Source organism: Notolepis coatsorum (genome assembly GCF_963971535.1).
Source record: "Notolepis coatsorum genome assembly, chromosome: 7".
Classification (NCBI taxonomy): domain Eukaryota; kingdom Metazoa; phylum Chordata; class Actinopteri; order Aulopiformes; family Paralepididae; genus Notolepis; species Notolepis coatsorum.
This window is the reverse complement of record NC_140171.1, coordinates 89,907,774-89,929,255: the sequence shown is the minus strand read 5'-3', so window position 1 is coordinate 89,929,255 and position 21,482 is coordinate 89,907,774. Positions and strand designations below refer to the sequence as shown.

The 21,482-nt window shown below is 47.4% G+C and overlaps 1 protein-coding gene across 1 annotated transcript in view; it reads left to right on the top strand.

The window, feature by feature from the left end:
- Positions 1–21,482, top strand: part of LOC311231314 (EGF-containing fibulin-like extracellular matrix protein 1) — a 274,116-nt gene that overhangs the window by 124,911 nt on the left and 127,723 nt on the right. The gene's annotated exons all lie outside the window — the stretch shown is intronic.

Here is a 21,482-nt window from a genome sequence, read left to right as displayed (position 1 = left end):
AGGATGGCATATTTGTACGACTCATCGGGGACGTCGGACATCATAGTCTCCAAGCACATCCGTAATTCCGTGTACTGTGCTCTGTCCTTGTGCGTAAAGTCTGGGAACGTCGGTGTGCCAAGGTACGATACCATGGATGGCTGGCACATTGGTGAGCGTAGGGGAATAGGCCTCCTGGGCGAGTCTCCCCGTACGTGTTGTCGTGGGTTGGTACTTGGTGGGTACCAGGGGCCGGGTACCCGGGTGCTGTTCCTCGGTGCTGACTGTACGTCAAACTCACCCGTGAGTTGGGTCGGGGTTTGTAGTGCAGTGACTCGGGGCTGACTTCGGGGCTGTACTGGGCCTCCTGGTCCAGAGTACATTGCTGCTGGTTGGGGCTGTACTGGGCCTCCTGGTCCAGAGTACGTTGCTGCTGGTGGGCTTGACATTCCTCCTCTTCCTCTTCCTCTTCTAGGTCCTGGAGTCTTCTAGTCAGTCTCTCGGCGACGTAGGCCGGTTCTTCCCGGTGGCTGGGTCTCGTATGGACCGGTCGAGGAGGGGGGTCGGAGACGTAGACAGGATCCTCTTGTTGGCCGGGTCCCGGGTCGCTTCGTCGGGTAGGGGAATGTGCCCTAGACCCTTGTCGTGATGATCTCCGGGAGCTCCGTGCGGAGAGAGGGGGTGTCGCCATGGCAATCAATTGTTCTATCATCTGCGCCTGCAGCCGGTCGCGCTCTGCTTCGCGCTGGGCATGGGCGGCGTCGCGCTCTGCTTCGCGCTGGGCATTGGCGGCGTCGCGCTGTGCATTGGCGGCGTCGCGCTGTGCTTCGCGCTGGGTATTGGCGGCGGCGCGCTGTGCATCGGCGCGGCCTCTTTCAATGTTCTCTTCCGTCTGAAGGCGTCTGGTCTCCAGTCTTATGCGGTCGTCTTCACTCCTTTGTTGCGCCTGGAAGCGCTCTCGCTCGGTTGCAGAGTGTTCGCGTTCACTAAGGGCTTGCGCTTGGAGTTGCGCGTGAAGGCGCTCTCGTTGGTCTGCAGATTGTTCGCGCTCGCTCGTCTGTTGAGCCTGGAGGCGTTCTCTTTCCATGGTAGAGTGTTCGCGCTCACTAAGCGTCTGTGCTTGAAGTCGATCGCGTTCAGTGGAGGCTGCCAGGGTGGCGATGAATGCCTGCGCCAGCATCTGGTCCGCTTCGCTGGGGGATGACGCCGACGGAGGTGATCGGCTTCTGACAGTGCTCGTTGGACATCTGTGCTCCTGGCGCGCTCCGAGGTCCATCTCCTGGGCGCGCTTCTCTTCTCTTGGTTGTGTGTCGGGTTCTGTCCCCGGAGCGCTTTCTTTATCCTGGAGCTCTCCGGGGACTCTCCCGGTGACGTTGTCTGGAGGTATAGTCTGGTCATGTCCCACCTGGTCCCCCCCGTGAGCTGAGTCAGTTTGGTCTGAATCCACTGGGGTCTCTACTGGTCGGGTCGCTTGGTCGATAGGATTTGACATGCTTTGACTATCCGCTTTATCCGCATTTAACGTCTGTTTAAAGCTAGGTATTAGACCGACAGCGTATTCCTCCAGATAGGGAGGTGGCTGACGTTTGCGCTGCGGGCGTTCTAGCTTGGGAGAGCCGCTTGGGGAGTGTTCACCGCTGGCCATGGTTAATATCAATATTATATTAAATATTACACTGATACCCTCCGGCTCGAAGGACCAATTGTAACTGAGGGGTACAATTCCCTGACTGTATTGAGAGTATGGTATATTAAACCACTACTTAGTTATGTACTTTAATTACTGGCCATACAGTACATGAATATATATGGTGAACACCCACACAAGAATACGGCAATGACACATAAAGTTCTATTTGGAGGGTATTTATTATTATCAGCAAGCAACGTTAGGTTACAGATTGAGAATTATACTCGCGCTTGTAAGGCGAAGAACACACGTAAAGTAGGTCAAGAGCGTAAGTCAATGAGAATAGTAAGATGGGTCTAAACTGACGCCACCTGTGGCATAGCAATTACATAAGGCACACTAGTACCAGCTGGAGACACTGGGGGGTTCCCTCCGGGTGTAAGGCCGGCAGGGTAGAGGAATGTTCGGGTGCAAAGTCTGGGTCAACGCGGAATAACGAGGCTCCAGATACAGGAGCCAGTGCAGTACTCCCTTGATCCGTAGACAAAGCAACAGCTATAATCCAGTATGCTCGACAGCATGGATGAAAGCTAGCCAGCCTCTTCCTAGAGGCGGGCTCGAGTGATGATCCTCACGGAGGTAAATCCCAAACGATAGTCACGGTACCAAAGCAATATAATCCAACCAGAAAATGGTTCTGCATTCGCCGGTGTAGATTCTCCTGTGCACTATCCGTCACATTAAACTAGGTTGAACTTGACGTTACTTCACTAAACTCTGACACTTTTACTATCCTATTCGCACATGTTCTAAGTGCTCTATTTAGACGCAAGGTTGCTCACTTCACTTGGTCGTTGACTCGTGGTGAAGGGTTTACTAGTAATGAACGAATTGCTGCTGTTTCCACCTGCGCCGTATTTATACGTAAGGTGAATTATCTAGTGCCAACCTCAGTTCTGTCTCGTATTACTGCGCAAACCTGGACATGTTGAGACATGCCTTGGCGTTGCCTTTGAACTTGCCATTGGGGGTATGGTCGTTGGCGCCTAGGGGTCGCTGTCCAATAGGAGAGCGAATATTATGGTCTGGTTTGTACCCAGGTAAAGGGATATTCCGTGTATATATACAAAGAATATACAAGGGATATCAAACGATATACAAATATTATACAAGGGATCTCAAGCAATAAATATATATATTCGGTTTAATCTGACCCTTTGTAACACTTATTATGAAACAGTTGAACTAATTATTTTCGCTAGCAAGATCTCATTTGATTATTCAATGCATAAACCTACTGCCAGCAGGAACGTTTAAAGAAATATAATCTGATTGATTGGGGTAATGAGGGATTTAAAATTAGCCTATAGATCAGGGGTGTCAAACTCATTTTCACAGAGGGCCACATCAGCATTATGGTTGCCCTCAAAGGGCCAAAGACTGTATAAATGTTAATGTAATGTAAAATAAATGTAGCTACACATTTACATATTGTTAAACATGTTGTTTCTGTATTTATTACTTATTCAAGTTATACATATTGCATATCGCTGCTGTCGGGACAAAACCTCATAACTCCATTTTTTAAATATATATTTTTTTATATAAATCAACTCCGTAGATCATCCTCCATATGTGTGTGTGGGTTTTACAAAGTTTAAACAATGGGAAAGCATTAAACCGATCATCTGTCTAAACCTCCTAACTCTATTCACCCTCAAATCTGTGTTCGTTTTTTTCATCTGCTGAAAAGTTGGGTTTTTGGAGTTATGAGGTTTTGTCCCGACAGCAGCGATATGCATTTGCATAAATGTAAAAATATATGTTAGCTTATGTTATTTTAACAAATAATTTTAGTTTATCAGAACCCCATATTACTCCATCAATCAATGATCAAACCATTCAAGTAAATAACAAAGAAGAATATCATCAAATACAAGCTATGACATTAAGTTTGTTCAAAACCTTTTTGTCACAGTCAAGAGGGGCAGAACTAACAACTGTGAGCTGCAAAGAACACGTGGGACAGATGTAGCAGATGTTACAAAAACAAATGGCTGCACACAACCTTGCAGAGGCCATACATCCAACTAATGGAAGATAGTTTAATTAACTTTAATTAACAGATTGCAGAATGGGTACAGTACAGTACAGCTCAATACACACAATTGTTAAGGGGATGCAGACCAGAGAAAGACTTTTGACTTGTTTACATCAGGGTCCCCCATTTTCAATTCGTAATGAAATTGCTATTATGTGTCTGTAACTGTACTAAAAAATAACAAAATAAGGGTTGTCTCAGTTCACAACTATATTGGTCAAGTTTTGGGTGGGACTTGTTTGCGTCCCTACAGCTTCTTATTCAATTGAGCGAGATGCTCGGTTATGTCACACAGCCAGTTTGCATCTGACAGTTCAGACAATATTTCTTCAACCCTTTGTTACCTATTCCGCCTGGATCTTTTTTGTATTTTGGGCTGTAAAATTGTCAAAGAATGTCTGAGGAGTAAGTGCTTTTGGCTTTTTTCCTTTGTTACTTCATCAATACCTCAGATATTCAACATACATGTATGTGTAAGAATGTGTAATAACTAAGGCTGTCAAAGTTAAAGCTTTATTAACGCATTAACCCACAATTATTTTAACACTGCTATTTTTAACCCAATATTAATGTGAAAAAAAAAATTTACCTGAGCTCTTGGGGGGCCACATCAAATGACGTGGCGGGCCGCATTTGGCCCGCGGGCCGTGAGTTTGACACCTATGCTATAGATTATGCATTTAACTTGTCGGCGAGGCTATTGAGCCGCCTGCAATCTGTTAATAAAGTTTTAAAACAATCAATCAATCAATGCCGTTAGAAGATCAGGATTTCTGCGATCTACACCTGCTGTCTTTTCAACTGAAGCGGCCGCGCGCAATTATCCAGAGTCTCAAGTCTGGTTCGAGTTAACGAGACTGAATCAGCGTTCGAGGAACAGGAAAATCCCGGCTTCAAACATCGGGTTAACTGAATCTGGATAATGGGACTCTTGATCGACTTAGTTGAACCAGGTACGGGGAATAGGGCCCTGGTCTACAAGATACACTACACGACCAAGGTACCCATGTACATGTCAAAATACTTCCCAAAGGTCAGTGAATACCACGATCACAACACCAGAGGGAGCTCCACAAATCATGTTAAACCCAGATTCGGCTCAAACAAGGGACTAAACACGTTTAGCAATTATGCCACATCAATGTGGAACGCCCTACCCAAAGCTGTAAAGGAATGTGAATCGCTACCCACTTTCAAAACCACTCTCAAAGAACACCTACGGGAGACTGCTATTCGAAACTGGCCCCTGTAAATGTCCTAACCCAACCCCCTCCAATGTACAGTAAATGACCAAGTATGGTTTTGTCAATATTCCAATGTACAGTTTTGCTTGTACAGTTGTACAGTGTCCCCCACCCACCCACCCCTCCTACCCAACCCCCCCACCCCACCCACCCAACCACCTCCAATGTACAGTCGTCCCCCCCCCCCACCCACTCAACCCCACCCCACCTACCCAACCTCCTCCAATGTACAGTTTCTATGTCAAATGTATATACTCTCTTTTCTGGACTCTTTTTGTATCACAAACAGTACTGTATTTGCAAATCTGGTATGTCATAAATGTATAGATGTAGCAGTACTGTCTATCTGTATGTCGTGTATGTCATATATGTTATGATGAATTGAAAATGGGGGACCCTTTCTTTCTCTGGTCTGCATCCCCTTAACAATTGTATGTATTGAGCTGTACTGTACCCATTCTGCAATCTGTTAATAAAGTTTTCAATCAATCAATCAATCAATCAAGTATAGTCGGGTTATCTCGCCAACGGTTGAGCGCCAAAACCTGAGTAAACCTGAAGATCAAAGGAAAATATCAAAGGATCAAAACCTGAGTACCAGTATACTCAGGTTTACTTTTTATCCTTTGATATTTTCCTTTGATCCCCGTCAGAGGTGCAGTGCTCATGCCACGCGGTACCACGCCGTTCCACCACTTTTCTGAGCAGAAGCACGTGCACGCACATGCACGTGCATGCACACAAAAATGCGTTCACAACTTTCACTCGACGTGCCGTGCGCCAAGTACCGGTACTCACCTATCACCTAGTATTTGCATAACAATAGCATACAAATAGCATAACAAAGAACGAGAAGAGCCAAACCAAAATACAAGCCCTGTACCAATTGGTGGGGGTTTTCTTGAGCTGTGGAAGTCAAGTCAAGAGTTTTATTTGTCACGGCATACAAGTATACAATGAAATGCGGGGGGACTTTCCCGCAACGATTGTGCATAGTACAATAGTAATATATAATAAGAATCCAATAAAACGACATTGTGCAATAAAACAAGTAAACAAAGTAGGGCATAATCGGTATATGTACATGAGTTATTTACAGAGCATGGTAGGACATGCTAGGTCCTGTGGTAGTGCAATACACTGTTAGCTACGGATGAGGCACTGGGTCTTTATGTACACTGCTATACAATGCTATATTATACAATCTCAAGTTATACTATACTATTCTTAAAGTGACCTTTCCTTTTGTAAAGTGACCATAAGTGTGCAGCATGAGTGTGTGTGCTCATGTTAAAGTGGCTGCTAGTGTGTGAGCGTGTACAGTGTGTGTGTTGTGTGTATGCTCATGTGTGCTTGTGTGTGGAGAGTTCAGTGTTCAAGGCTCTGATGGCCTGGGGGAAGAAGCTGAGCCGAAGTCTCTCTGTCCTAGTTGCTGGTGTTCGCAGGCGTTTGCCTGACCGTAGCAGCTTGAACGATAGGTTATGTATATAACCTAGTTATATGATTACTGGCTGAGCATCTCGCTCTTCGCCATTGAGATATACCTCATCTCCAGTACCTACTGTACTTCATTAACGAAACAAAACACCCATGCACTTGACCAGGCCCGCCTCAATGTACCCCTATAAGGCACCAGGCATGGTCACACTCGCCCTTCCTCGGGAAAAGTTTTCCATCAAGAAAACCCCCACCAAGGGACCTCAGGGCGCGCTAAGAGCGAGACGCTCAGCCAGTACTCATATAACTAGGTTATATACATAACCTATCGTTATATACTCGTACTGGCCAGTCGCGTCTCGCTCTTCACCATTGAGATATGGGGCAGAGCAGATGCGTGGCCCGACAAATGTACCCCCTGAGGACCCGCAAGCCCTACCACCAGGGGGGAGGGGAGTCCCGTCACCCCCCCTTCCTAGTGAAGAGGGGGCGGCAGTCAACTCCACCCAAGTGCGAAAAAGAGGGAACTAGAGACCCCTAAAAACGCACAGCACAGGCGGGACCACGTGTGACACAGCACCTCGTGGCACACACCCCTGCTAACCCACCGAAGGGCGGGACGCAGGGGAGGTCCCAGACCTCAGAACCGCCTGGGAAACAGAACCCCCAGTCATGTCCATGAGGTAAAACCAAACGAAGGGACCCGGGGAGGACCAGGAGGCCGCAGCACAGATGTCCTCCACCGAGGCCCGCCCTAACAAGTGGAGTGCGCCCTGACACCCCCAGGGGGGGCCAGCCCAGCCAACGTATAGCAAAGGGCAATGCCCTCGCACAACCAATGTGACAGGCGCTGTTTCGACAGTGCCAAGTACCAGCGCGAGAGAGCTGATCGGTAGCCCTGAGGTCCGGAGTCTGGCTGAGGTAAACCCCCAAAGCCCGGACTGGACACGACAGGTGAAGGCGCGCCTCTAACTCACCAGCGTGAGGAGGCGGACGAAACGCCTGAACCACAATATCCCTGGAGCGAAAAGAGCACCGGATATTTCTTGGCACGAAGACTGGATTAGGCCTCAGAGTCGCACCGCTATTGACACGAATAGAGAGCACAAAGCTCACCCACGCGCTCAGCGGAGGTGATGGCCAGCAGGAATGCAGTCTTGAAGACAGCTGTTCCAAAGACACCTGCTCAAGAGGCTCAAACAGGGCCTCAAACAACCGGCCGAGGACCAGTTGGAGGTCCCAACTCGGAGACAGAGAACGTTTCAGGAAACACTTCACAAGAGGGCGTCTGAACAACGTAACCCCCTCAAACCCCACATGACAAGAGGATATAGCCGCGGCATATACCCTCACCGTCGAAGCCGACAGTCTATCCAAAATAGACTGAAGGAAGGAAAGGACAGCGTCCAGGGGGCAGGACCCCGGGCCCAAGCCCCCCATTCTACACCACTCTTGGAAAACACGCCACCTACCCGCGTAAACCGCGATAGTGGAGGGAGCATGCGCGTTCCGGATGGTGTCGACCACAGAAGGGTCCATCCCCTCCAGACTCACCCTCTCAACAGCCAAACCATCAGCGGCTGGCCCAGCACAGGGAACTGCCACAGAGACCCGTGCGCCTGAGAGAGGGCCCGCGACGACCAAGGAACAGGCCACGGCGGGGCTATCAAGAGCTGGATCAGGACCGGGAACCACACAGCTGTGCCCCGGTCCGGCGCGATCAGGACCAAGGTCCTGCGCTCCCGACGTATCCGCACCAACAACTGACCTATCAGATGTATGGGGGGAAAAACGTACAGAATTCCGGGCGGCCACGGAATCGGTCCCAGACCTGCCCGACTATGTCCGGACGTAATCCCCACTTGTCAGGGTGAGGACCGCCCGCGACATCACACCTGCACCCACATTCACCCTGCCGGGGATGTGGAGAGCCCTCAGGCTGCGCAGATGGAGAACGCCCATAGCCAGCCGACCGCCGCCCGGTGCAGACGGGGGGAGCGTACTCCTCCCTGTCTGTCGTTATACGACGCTGACGTCGTATTGTCCATCCTGATCAAAACACTGTTTGAGGACCAGAAGGACTGCCTTCAATTCCAACACATTGAATGTAGCGCAGACCGGGCAGCATGGTCTTGCCAGCTGCCCCCTACTGCGTTGGCCCGACGCGACCCCCCCAGTGAGGGAGGCGTGGGTGAAGACCGTGACGTGTGTTAGCCTACTGCCCATGGGGACCCCCCTGGTGAGGGCCCCAGGCCCTCCCCAGAGGGCGAGGTCCCCCAGTACTGACATGGGAACCTTAGCCGCTTCCACTTGCCTCTCACCGGGTCTATTTCCATACTGGAAAACCACCTCTGTATCCTCCTCATGAGGTGAAGAGGAGGCCAAGAGGGACCACGGAATGAGCAGATGCCATCATACCGAGCAGGCCCATCACGGACAGCGCCGTAACCGTCCTAGGACGGAACCTCCCGAGCGTGTCGATAACATGCTCTGAGAGGGATGCCCATATAGACCTTGAGCTTAGAATAAGCCCAAGTACTCCACCCATTGACTGGGAAGAGGAGTACTCTACTTCCAGTCTACAGCAAACCCCAGGCTGGTAAGGAATTCCACCACCTGCCTGGTATGAGACCTGACGATCTACCTTGACTGCCAAGGACCAGAATGTTGTCAGGGCAGAATACACTTCGTAACCCCTGACGACGCAGAGGCCCCAGTGCGGCCTCCATGCACTTGGTGAAGATGCGGGGAGCCAGAGAATAGCCGAACGGCAGTCTCTGGTACTCATACGCTAAACCCTGCAAAGGAAGCGTAGGTAAGCCCTAGGATGGAAGATCGGGGATGCGAATACGCATCCTACAGGTCTATGGAGGAGAACCAGGCCCCCACCTGACAGTGTTCAACAGGTGGGAGACGGTCCAAAATGCTGAACCTTCCATGGGACAGGTCCAGCATGGGTCTGACACCCCCCCCCCCTCCCGATTTCTCGGGCACCAGAGAATACCGGGAGGAAAACGCCACGACGATGGCTTGCTTCGCCCACAGAGATTGGATCTCGTTGACCAGAGCTGTCACTGCTGTTGACCCTGACAATAGGGTCTGTACCAAACCTGAAAACGGGTGGGGTTGTGTAAACACAAGTCCCCGCTTCAGCGTTCTCTCCATCCACCTCGACATATGGTACTGCTGTAGCCATATGTGATGATACTCCCAAAACGCACCCGCCGCCATTTGGCGCTGGTCCGCTAGGAACTGTAGATAGGCGGCCCGGTCCCACCCGCTGTGCGTAGCCAACCCTGGACCCGCTAACCGTGCGAGCAGAGCGTTCCGTGGAGTCGGGACATCGGACCCTGACACTACCCACGAGGCAATCGCACCCAAGGGGGGACCCCGACAGGGCCGGTTTGATACGGGGGAAGCTGACATCATACTAGGTGACAAAAGCTCCCCCACTGAACACCCCTCCAGCATGCTGAGGAGTTGTTCTGCAGCTGGACATGCAAGGTGTGAGGCCCCCATGGGTTCCTACACACCGTAGCCCTGCAGTGATATTACTACCACCCAAATCACGCGTGCCTGCCAGACCACTGCGGGCTCTCCGGAGTGGGAGGCATCAACGTGATACCCGGCCTGGCGAAGGCGAGGTCAGGGAAGCCCGCACTGTTTGCCTCAAGAGGTCTCGAGTTCCCCTGCTGACAACCCTTGTAGTTGACAGACGTAACACCAGGCTCAACCAAACACAGACGCAGAACGTGTGGCGTGGGAGCCGCTTGACAGCACAACATTCTCACGGACAGACCCAGTCTCAGCCATCAACTGGGTGTCAGCCCCTGTCCCCATGAGAAGCGAACGTGGGGCCGATTGCGCTTCATTGAAGACACGCGGCCTGCAGCCAAAGGAAACAAATCAGAGCCCCTTTTCCGCTGGTGTTGGGGGAGGGAGTAACCGGAGAGCGGGCTGCACACAGCTGGACGGCGATGGTTTTTTAGGGCGTGCTCATCCAATGTAGCCGATCCCTCGGCCGCCAAGGTTGTCGGTCTTGTGGACACCTGTTGACGTTGAGCCCAGGGTACCTCAGGCGGGGGAAACATGGCCGCTGGTCGAGGGCCTCGCCACAGCCGCTGGCGAGGCCGTGCTCTCACCTCTGGCTGCGTGGCGTGAGGCGGTGTGGGGCCTAGGTCAAATACCGCCCGCGCTCCAGCGGAAAGACCAAAGTCCCTCTGCGGAGAGGGGAGCCCTGAGGAGGGAAACAATTCTTTTTAACTTCTCACCCCCTCAAAGGGAGACTAATCCAACCAAGATATCTGTAAACAAGCGTTGACAGCATCCTAGCCCTCCCTGCGGTTATAGCTTGCGGCTAGGTCAAAGCTAATAACGTCAAAACCTCGCGTGATGTTTTTTCGACGTCGGCTGGCCTTCATGGCCCCGCCACCCGACAGCATTTTTGACAGAAAAAAACAGCAATTCGAACAAAGTTATTAATCGCTGCTAATTCTATACCGTGGCGGTATAGGCTTAACAGCCCACCAGCCACCCGCCGGGCCGACTCACCTCATGGCGTCGGCCGGGCGGGGCACTGTTTCAACATGCCAGAGGCAAAGGACTGATGCCACCTGCTTCACAAACACGGAGCACCATATGTATATTTCTCTCCCACCCAACCACCCCCTCCTAATGTACAGTCTCCTCCCCACCGTATGTATATATTCTCTCCCCACCGTATGTATATATACCAGCATCTTTCTCCCGGGTTGGTGTGATAACATGACTGACAAAGTTCAAGTTCAAGTTCAAGTTCTTTAATAGTTGTCATACAGAAGTACAGAATACTTTCATACAAAATGCTTCTTACTGTTACGCTCCAGAGACTGTGCTAGACAAGATAGTATCAAATAACATAATAACATAGTATAGCATGAATTTAGAAGAAGAGAATGAGGTCACAGTGTTCGGTATAGACATATGTACAATGTTCTGAGTTACCATATAATATACAATACACAATACTATGCAGTGTACTAATGTACAGTACTATCTAGTGCAAAGCAGAAATGGGATGAGGTACAATTTTAGGTACAATTTACAGTAAGGTGTACGAGTTGTAGTGCAATCCTTCATCCATAAATATAAAGTGTGGGGAGTGGGTGCTACAGTGTGTTTGTTTAAAGTGGGTGTGTGCTATAAAGTGTGTGGAGTGGGTGCTACAGTGTGTTTGTTTAAAGTGAGTGCGTGTGGATGTGTGTGCTATGTGCGTTTGGTGGTTGTTGTTGTGTAGTGTTCATTCATTGTTCGTTTAGCAGCCTGATGGCCTGGGGATAGAAGCTACTTCTGAGTCTTTCTGTGCTCGCCTTGAGACTCCGGTATCGCTTGCCTGACCGCAGCAGTTCAAAGAGGCAGTTGTTCGGGTGACTGGAGTCTTTAATGATTCTCTTAGCCTTGCCCTTGCAACGCTTGTAGTAAATGTTCTGGAGGGTGGGGAGCCCCCCTCCAATTGTGCGTTCGGCTGCACGTGTCACTCTTTGTAGTCTGCTTCGGTCTTTTGCAGTGCTATTCCCAAACCAGGAGGTGATGTTGCCGGTCAAGATGCTCTCTATTGTACATGAGTAGAAGTTCTTAAGGATCTTCTGGCTGACTTGGAACTTCCTTAGTCGCCTGAGGAAGTAGAGGCGTTGTCGTGCCTTCTTCACCACACTGTTAATGTGTGTGGTCCATGTCAAGTCCTCGGATATGTAGGCTCCGAGGTACTTGAAGCTGTTGACTCTCTCAACCGGTGCCCCGTCGATGCTGAGGGGGCTGTAGTCCTTGACCCCCGACCTCCTGAAGTCCACAATCATCTCCTTTGTTTTGCTGACGTTCAGGGAGAGGCTGTTTTCCTGGCACCATCCCGCCAGGACCTTGACCTCTTCCAGGTAGGCCCTCTCGTCGTTGGCAGAGATCAGGCCCACCACCACTGTGTCGTCAGCAAATTTGACGATTGTATTGCTACTCCGCTGAGCCACACAGTCGTGTGTGTACAGGGAGTAGAGGAGGGGACTCAGAACACAGCCCTGGGGGGCCCCTATGTTGAGGGTGATGGATGAGGAGGTGCAGTTGCCTGCTCTCACCACCTGGGGTCTGCCAGTCAGGAAGTCCAAGACCCACTGGCAGAGGTCATAGCCCAAGCCCAGGTCCCTGAGCTTGGCTATGAGTATGGAGGGGACTATGGTATTGAATGCCGAGCTGTAGTCGATGAATAGCATTCTCACATAGTTCCCCTGCCTCTTGTCCAGGTGTGATGCTGCTGTGTGCAGCACATGGGATATGGCGTCCTCCGTGGACCTGTTGGGGCGGTATGCAAATTGCAGGGGGTCCATGTTGATGGGGAGGGAGGAGCAGATGTAGCCCTTTACTAGCTTCTCGAAGCACTTCATGGCTATGGAGGTGAGAGCTACAGGGCGGTAGTCGTTGAGGCAAGCAGGCTTGGATTTTTTGGGTACAGGGATAATAGTGGACTTCTTCAGGCAGGTGGGGATGACAGCCTGTTCTAAGGGCAGGTTAAATATGTCAGTGAATACTGGGGCCAGTTGGTCGGCACAGACTTTTAGGACGCTGCAAAGCCGTGCAGTGATAGGCCAGAAGTCAGTTCGATTGCATCCAGGCTCGATTGCTTATCCTGTCTGGGTAGCCCGGATGATGGTTTTTTACATTGAATTTTATACACCGCAATTATCCATCGAATTTTTTACATTGAATTTTATACACCGCAATTATGCATCGAATTTTTTCCATTGAATTTTATTATGCATTCACATTTTTTACATTGAATTTTAAACACTGAATTTGTATTTCACATAGGTGCATTTGGAGCAAAAAAATGCAGATACACTTATCACCTAGACTTTGCATAATAATAGGATGCGCGCAATTCTGCCTCAGTGACGAAGCCCAAACGTCGTTTGACCGCGTATGCCCAGCACTGCACCCCTGGTCGCAATCATCTGACCAAGCTGGCCAAGCGAATTCTGACTCATAACGTTACCAACATTAAGTCGAGTTAATTGATTCATACTACATTAGTACACGTATGATCATCAAATCAATAATGAACACATATATATAGGCCTATCTATCTTGTCATTTTAAACAAGTTACCATTAATTCATTCAGCCATTATGCAATACCCGGCCACAGCGAAATGAACACACTGTGTTGAGAGAGCAAGAGAGAGAGAGAGAGAGAGAGACAGAGAGAGAGAGAGAGAGAGAGAGAGAGAGAGAGAGCGCGAGAGAGAGCGAGAGAGAGACAGACCGCATTAACTCATTAACTCACTGTAGTTAGTTGAAACGTGGTCCGGAGGGCTTGATAAAGTGTAGAATGTCCACTGTCCCACAGTCCCAGTCTCCCAGACTGTTGTTGTCGATGTATATCCCCACTGTCCAGAGTGACTGCATCACAACACAACACAGCATCGAGTAACTAACTTACTAACTTCCTAACCAGAAACAGGCGTTGGCCAATCAGAGAGAGAGTCTCCGCAAAATGCGGCTATGGAAAAAACTGACGTCGGCCAATCAGAGAGCGTCTCCGAGAAATGCGGCTACGGAAATTATAGACGCTGCTGCTTAGACCGCTTTAAATCGCGCCCCGGCTTCCATCATAATACATCATATTTCAACGCACAGCGCGTTACGCACTGATTGGCTGCGACGGATACAGCGATGAAACAGTGCACGGCGTGCACGCACACTCAGAGCGCTATTGCGTCTAGCCCGAGAGAAATACGGCTAGGAGAAATGCGGCTACGGTAACGGAACGTATTCTCTATCAGACAGTGAGTCACTTCCTGTTCAGGAAAACGATTATTTATATTTGATATATTAACGTTATATTGTGCATTGGAAACACAAACATACTTAAAATGAGTAAATATTAGTAAAGTCAATGGAGGGGGAGGTCTCGATAGAGGAAATACACGCGGCAATCAACAGCCTTAAATTAGGTAAAGCACCAGGAGACGATGGGTTTACCCCCGATTTCTACAAACAATTCAGTGATATAATCTCTCTAAGACTATTGAAAGTATATCAAGATTCACTGTTAAAAGGGAGCTTGCCCACTAGCTTGAGATCGGCCACTATTACGTTACTACAGAAAAAGGGCAAAGACCCTCAATACTGTGGGAACTATAGGCCTATATCCCTGAGCAATTTGGAAGAAAAAGTATTGGCAAAAATACTAGCGAATAGAATAGAAGATGTACTACCAAGTTTGGTACACTCAGACCAAGTGGGCTTTGTGAAGGGGAGAAACTCAGCTGATAATATTTGCAGACTCCTACACATAATGTGGAAGGTTAGGAATGATGTAGAGCCTATAGTGGCCTTCTCATTGGATGCCGAAAAGGCCTTTGATAAGGTGGAATTTGCATTCTTATTTCACACGCTAGAGCGCTTCGGATTTGGACCATCGTTTACTGGATGGGTAAAGCTGTTGTACACAAATCCGATGGCCTCTGTCTTGACTAACGGGATCGTATCCTCGCCCTTTAATCTAGGACGGGGGACGAGGCAAGGTTCTCCGCTTTCTCCCCAAATGTTCGCGATTTTCCTCGAACCACTTGCTATCGCACTAAGGACTAATCAAGACATCAAAGGGGTAATAGCGGGACAGGTGGAACATAAACTATTTTTATATGCGGATGATATCTTATTGGTATCCAGCAATCCCCAAACAGCAGCTGGGGTCATTGGAACTGTTATCGAGTCCTTCTCCGAAATTTCTGGATACACAATCAACTGGAGCAAATCAGAAGCAATGCCTCTCTCTAAGTGCTGTCCCCCTGCTATTAGGAGGGGATGGCAGTACAGGTGGATGCCGTCAGGGTTGATATACCTAGGAATAAAGCTGATCCCAGGTCTGAAAGAGATAGTACAAGCCAATATTGCCCCTATAATCGAACACGTTAGTGCTCTGACCCAGAATTGGGCCAAGATGAATATGTCCCTCCTTGGGAAGATAAACTTAGTAAAAATGATATTGGCTCCCAAATTAAATTATATCCTATATATGCTGCCGCTGACTCTCCCGACTCAGTTACTCAAACAGTATGACAAAGTCATTAATGTATATTTGTGGGGGGGCAAAAGGACACTATTTGGTCGGCCAAAATGCATGCAGCAAAGGAAAATGGCGGCTTATCCCTGCCTAAGCTAGACTGGTATCACTATGCGTTCTCGCTCTCCCAGCTCTCCAAATTGAATCACTCGACTGAGGAGGCACCTGCTTGGGTCAAGATACAGGAGGAAATGGTATATCCCTCATCTCTGCAATCCTTCCTGACACAATCAGACAGACCTATACCTTTTAAGAACCCTCTAATGGGGGAGCTCCAGTAGCTCACCGCGTACCTCGAACGCTATTTCGGCGTCGGGGACAACCGTGCTCGTCACGGATCTGGGGTAGCAAGTTCGACTCCCGGACAAAGCCGTAACTTTCTCAGAGTGTCTTTCCCCCCATCTGTACCCCCATTCAACCTGTTTCTGTCGGTCACACTTGACCAGAGAAAAAGCGATAAACGCAAAAAGAACCAGCGGAATGGTCAAAGTAAAAAAAAAAAAAGAAAAAAAACCCTCTAATGGCGTTTGCCAGGGAAACTTGGAATCAGTCGCACAGGCTGACTGGTGATAGCCCATATCTGACTACAAGAGCCTCTATATGGTATAATAAAAAACTAAAGATTGGTAAGAAATCAGTCATATGGGACGCCTGGATTAAAAGGGGGATACATGTACTAGGTGATATAGCCGGGGAAGATGGGGTATTACCTTTTGAGGATATTAGAGAGGACTTTGGTATAGATAATAAAAACTTCTATAAATTCCTACAGATTAGACATTGTATATCGTCATCAATGGGAGGGCCAAAATGTGGCCCGATTACTGCAATTCAAGAAATATTTTATAAAGGATGGCGTAGGAAAGGCGGTGCGTCAAGATTCTATGATGTTATAAGGGAACACAATGCACCCAAGTTGGCGGGTCTGAGGTTGAGCTGGGAGAACGATGTACGTGAGGATATTACTGAGGAAATATGGGAGAAGCTGGTATCCAAATGGGGTAAATTCTCGCGGGAGGCACAATCACAACTTATCTTTTACAAAGTTTTAAACAGAAGCTATTGGACGCCTAGTAAACTGGCCAGACTAAAGTTAAGGGACAGTGACATCTGCTGGAGATGTGAGAAGGAGACAGGCACTTTACTACATATGTTATACGAATGTGAGAAAGTCCGGAAAATGTGGGATCAAATTGTGATATTCCTAAGTAAAGTTTTGAATGTAAAGGTGAATAACTCCCCAATGGCATGTGTTTTGGGTATAGTACCGAAAGAGATTAAACTGCCTAAATACCAGGGAATGTGGTATAGAATGGCCATGATATCAGGATGTAGAATTGCCTTACGACATTGGAAATCACCCATTGATATTACTTTTAAAGAATGGATGGAACTAATGTTCCGGACAGCATCATATGAAAGGGTAACATATAGAGTCGCAGGGAGAGAGGATATCTTTGCTGAGGTATGGAACAGTTTTCTACACCTGACTGAACGGTCTGGGGACGAATGATTAAGGTGGGGTTTCAGTATTATCAATGATGAAGGTGAAAAATGGGATCTGACCTGATGGTACCTATACTTTATATTGTATTATGTATGTATATGCATTAACGTATATGCATCTTGGTTATATATGCACATATAGTAATGTTTTTTTTTTTTTTTTTTTGTAAGTGCTTTTTTAATTTCCATGTCTGTTTTTGGTATGTCTGTATAAGTCTTTTGTATGTTTTATGTGTCAATACGAAAAAGAAAAAAACAAATCTTGGACTTTGCATTATGCTGTTGAAAGATGTCTCTTGAATATTTGTAAGATTTGTGCAAAAATATCAACAACAAATTTTTTTTTAAATATTATTCATTTTAAACATGTTTATATTATTTATAGGGCTACAAAAAACAAAAAAAAGTATTTCTTGTTCTGCTCTCTTTTAACCAGGGTTAACCAGGGGGGGCGGCGCCCGAGCGCCCCTAGTGGCCAGCCGCCACTGTCCTCTCATGACATAGAAGTCCAACAAATACAATTAGCCCTCCTAAATGTCAGATCTTTGAATAATAAAAAAAAAAATTGTTAATGATCTGATTAAAGAAAATAACTTAGATTGCATCTGCTTAGTGGAGACATGGCTTAATAACGACACAGCTACATCAATCATGATAGAGACCTGTCCACCAGCTTTCATCAACTGCCCAGAAAGAACCAAAGAGGAGGAGGGGTTGCAGCAATTTTTTCCTAAATAAATTTGTTTAGAATCACAGAACTAGGTGAATTCATGTCGATGGAATATCTAGCCACTGAACTCAAAACTGAATCAACCATAATTGTCACAATATATCGCCCACCTAGACACTCACCATTATGTATACAAGAGTTCTCTGAACTGATCTCAGTATGTGTTACCAGATACGATAAGGTGATCCTAAACGGAGACCTGAATATTCATGTAAATAAAAAAGCGGACTCCAAAGCTATAGAGCAGGGGTGGCCAACCAGTCAGAGACTAAGAGCCACAAAAATTACTGTGGTACCACAAAGAGCCACACCATATACCAGCGTTTCTCAACTTTTTTTTCAGTCACGGCACCCTTCATGTGTTTATAGGTCTCACCCTCTGGCCTCTGAAGTTGCTAATGTCTTTTTTATTTGGGCCTCACAGGGTTAAAAGTACCCTGTGAGACCCACGGTTGCAAAATTACAAAATCACTTTTAGCCATTTAAAAAAAGAATGTTTATTTAAAAAATGTTAAGCACATAATATAGTCAATTGGTCCTGTTGTTCAGCCTCACAATGCTATTTGATAGTAAATGTGTTTATATGTCCCACCCTCTGGCCTCTGAAGTTGCTAATGTCTTTAATTTGGGCCTCACAGGGTTAACCTCTTAAGCCCGAGATATACAGTAAAAGTGTATATTTTCAGCATTATGTTTGTTTACCAATTATTTTAACTGTTATTAGTGAAATATAAGATTATAGAAATCTCAGGGCATTGAGTCGGAAACCGGCGCATATTGACAGGAGGAAGTGGCACAGCCAAAAGTGAGTGTAGTCTTTTGAAGGAAGAGACTCAGGGCTTTCGATTTTCGAAAAACTACCCTACCCAGCTCACACCAGCCCCTGTCAATCATCTGACTTCTGGATACACTTTTTTATTTCTCTTATTTTTTGGGATTATCTCCCACAAACCTGAACGTTATTGCCATAAAACAGAACGCAGTTAGTTTCTCTACCTTTCTGTGAACGTCTTGCAAAAAACGGTGTTGCAATACGATGAAAAATGGTGGAGAAATTTACATTATAAAAAAAATGGCAGAATTCAGTACTGTATCTACAAAACCTTCTGTTTAATCATCTTCCCTTTATTCATTTGCTTAGATTTTTCAGGTCTGGTCAATTTTAGCATGGTCTTATTCAAAGATAATTTTTTTTTTTTTTAATATAATTGATATTCTCCTTTGGTTCATTACAATTTACTAGTAACTAGTAACTAAGGCCCTGTTTAGACGGAAACGCTAGCAGGTGAATCCGCAAAAATATTTTTTCGGATGTGCCTTTTGTTTATACGGCAACAGCGTTTTTACGGGGTGAAACCGCAAAAAAGTGAGACCACCTTCCAGGGTGGAATTCCTAGAAACGATAAACCTTTGCGCTATCATCTAAACTGTCAAACCGCATAAAACGATGACGAAAGGGTTGTCAAGGCTCTCGTCGCGCGTACTGCTTACGTCACAGGTATCAGGTATGCGCCAGTAGCCGAGAAGCGTAAACAAAGCGAACAAGTATGTCTGACTATCCACGGAGATCACTTGAAGGCTACATTGGCAGTACTTTTAAAGACACTTTAATCAGCTAGCTGCTTACATCACAGGCATGCGCCAGTAGCCTAGAAGCATAAACAAAGCATGTCTGATTCTATCCATGGCGATCACCTGAACGCTACATTGGCAGTACTTTTAAATACACAAGAATCTGTCCCGCGGCTATCGCAACCATAGCCGCAACTATTAGTGACTGGAGCCACTGTCTGTGAGTGACTCTGCTTTGGTCCAATCACATTCCCCCACCCACAGTCTGCGAATCAGAGGCAGAGTAGGGCGGGTCTTCACAGCACGTCTGGTTGTCTCAACGACCTGAGGCGATCTGATTGGCCACTGACGTTTCTGGTCATGTGACATCCGCGCCAATCGTGTGACAGCGGGGCTCCGTCGTCTCGAGTCTTTACAGCCTCGTCTGCACACAGAATTCCATCCCAAAACACTAGTCTAAACGCAAAATTTAAAGTGAGACCGCAAGACGACTTTTGCGGTTTCTGTTCAGACTCTCTCCGTCTAAACGTAGCCTAAGCCTAGTAACATACACACTATTTCTGACACTGATCCATATATGTCCCTAGATTCAGATACCAAGAACATGCAAATGGACCATTTAAAAAAAAAATTAAATGTTTATTCTACGTCCTTATGGAATGAGTGACATAAAAAAAAAAAAAGTATGGATGGAAGAGCCGCACATTGACGGGCAAAGAGCCGAATGCGGCTCGCGAGCCTCGGGTTGGCCACCCCTGCTATAGAGCTTGCAAATCTACTGGATAGCTTTGATCTAACACAGCATATAATAAATGCAACTCACCGACATGGTAATACATTAGACTTAGTGATAACAACTGGGCTAAAAATCAATAATATCTCAATAACTGAGCTACCTCTCTCTGACCATCACTGTATATTCTGTGATGCCCAAATAACCCTTACTAAAAAATAAAAAATAAGTCATAGTTCAAAAGAGGCTCCTTGATGACAAAGCTGAATGAAAGTTCACCGATCTTATCAGACTATATAACATTTACATTTTACATTTACATTTAGTCATTTAGCTGACGCTTTTATCCAAAGCGACTTACAAGTTCTGTACGACAAGTCATCAGGAAGGGCACAACTCTATCAGCTGAGTAACAATGTTCATAAAGTGTTGAGTGCTACAGTGTAGGTTAGTTTATTAGGACAAGTGCATGACAGTAAGGTTAGTTAGGGTTAGATTTTTTTTATTATTATTTTTTTATTCAGATAATGGTTGAAGAAGTGCGTCTTTAGTCGACGGCGAAAGATTGGACGGGTTTCGGCTGTCCTAACTGGGGTGGGTAGTTCATTCCACCATTGTGGGGCAAGGACTGAGAATAGGCGACTTCTCTTTGATGACCCTCCCGGAGCTTGGATAGGAGTAGGTCGGAGGCGGCCAGAAGATGCAGAGCGTAGGGGTCTTGCGGGTGTCTAGTTAGAGACCATTGACCGGAGGTAGGCGGGAGCGGTTCCCTTTGCCGCACGGTATGCCAGGTCGAGGGTCTTGACACACACAGTCACACAGTCATGACAGCTCTCTAAATGAAATGGTCAAAAATCTCAATGATGCACTATCATCTGTATTAAATTCTGTCGCCCCACTAAAAACTAAAAAGAAGTTGACAGCGAGGGTGGCTGGGTGGCGCAGCGGTCTAAGCGCTCGTCACCAATGCGCGAGACACCGGTATCGAATCCGGCTGTCAGCGTTGCCTCCGGCTTGGGCCGGTCGTCATACTGACTCAATTGGCAGAGTCAGCGGGAGGGAAGTCGATGGGTGGTAATCTGGTCGTTGTAAACAGCGACTCCTACATGTCGGTCAGGGCGCCTGCACAGCAAGGACAGGAGTTGTCGAGGGTAGTGTGAGCCTCCCACACGTTACACCTCGCCAATGAGAGTCCGCGCTGGCAGGTGAAAAGAAGTGGCTAGCTGACCCCGCATGTATCGGAGGGGACATGCGATGGATTCTTCAACCCTCCCTACGACCGACCAGTGGGGGGCACATGCGAGCAACGATCAAGACAGGGGAGGGGGGAATTGGCACGACTAAATTGGGATGGGAGAAAAACAGAAAAAGAAGGAGAAAAAGTGGATACAAAAAAAAATAAAGTCGACAAGAGCCTCCCCCTGGTTGAACTATAATGGTGTCAAAGAAGAAAAAAG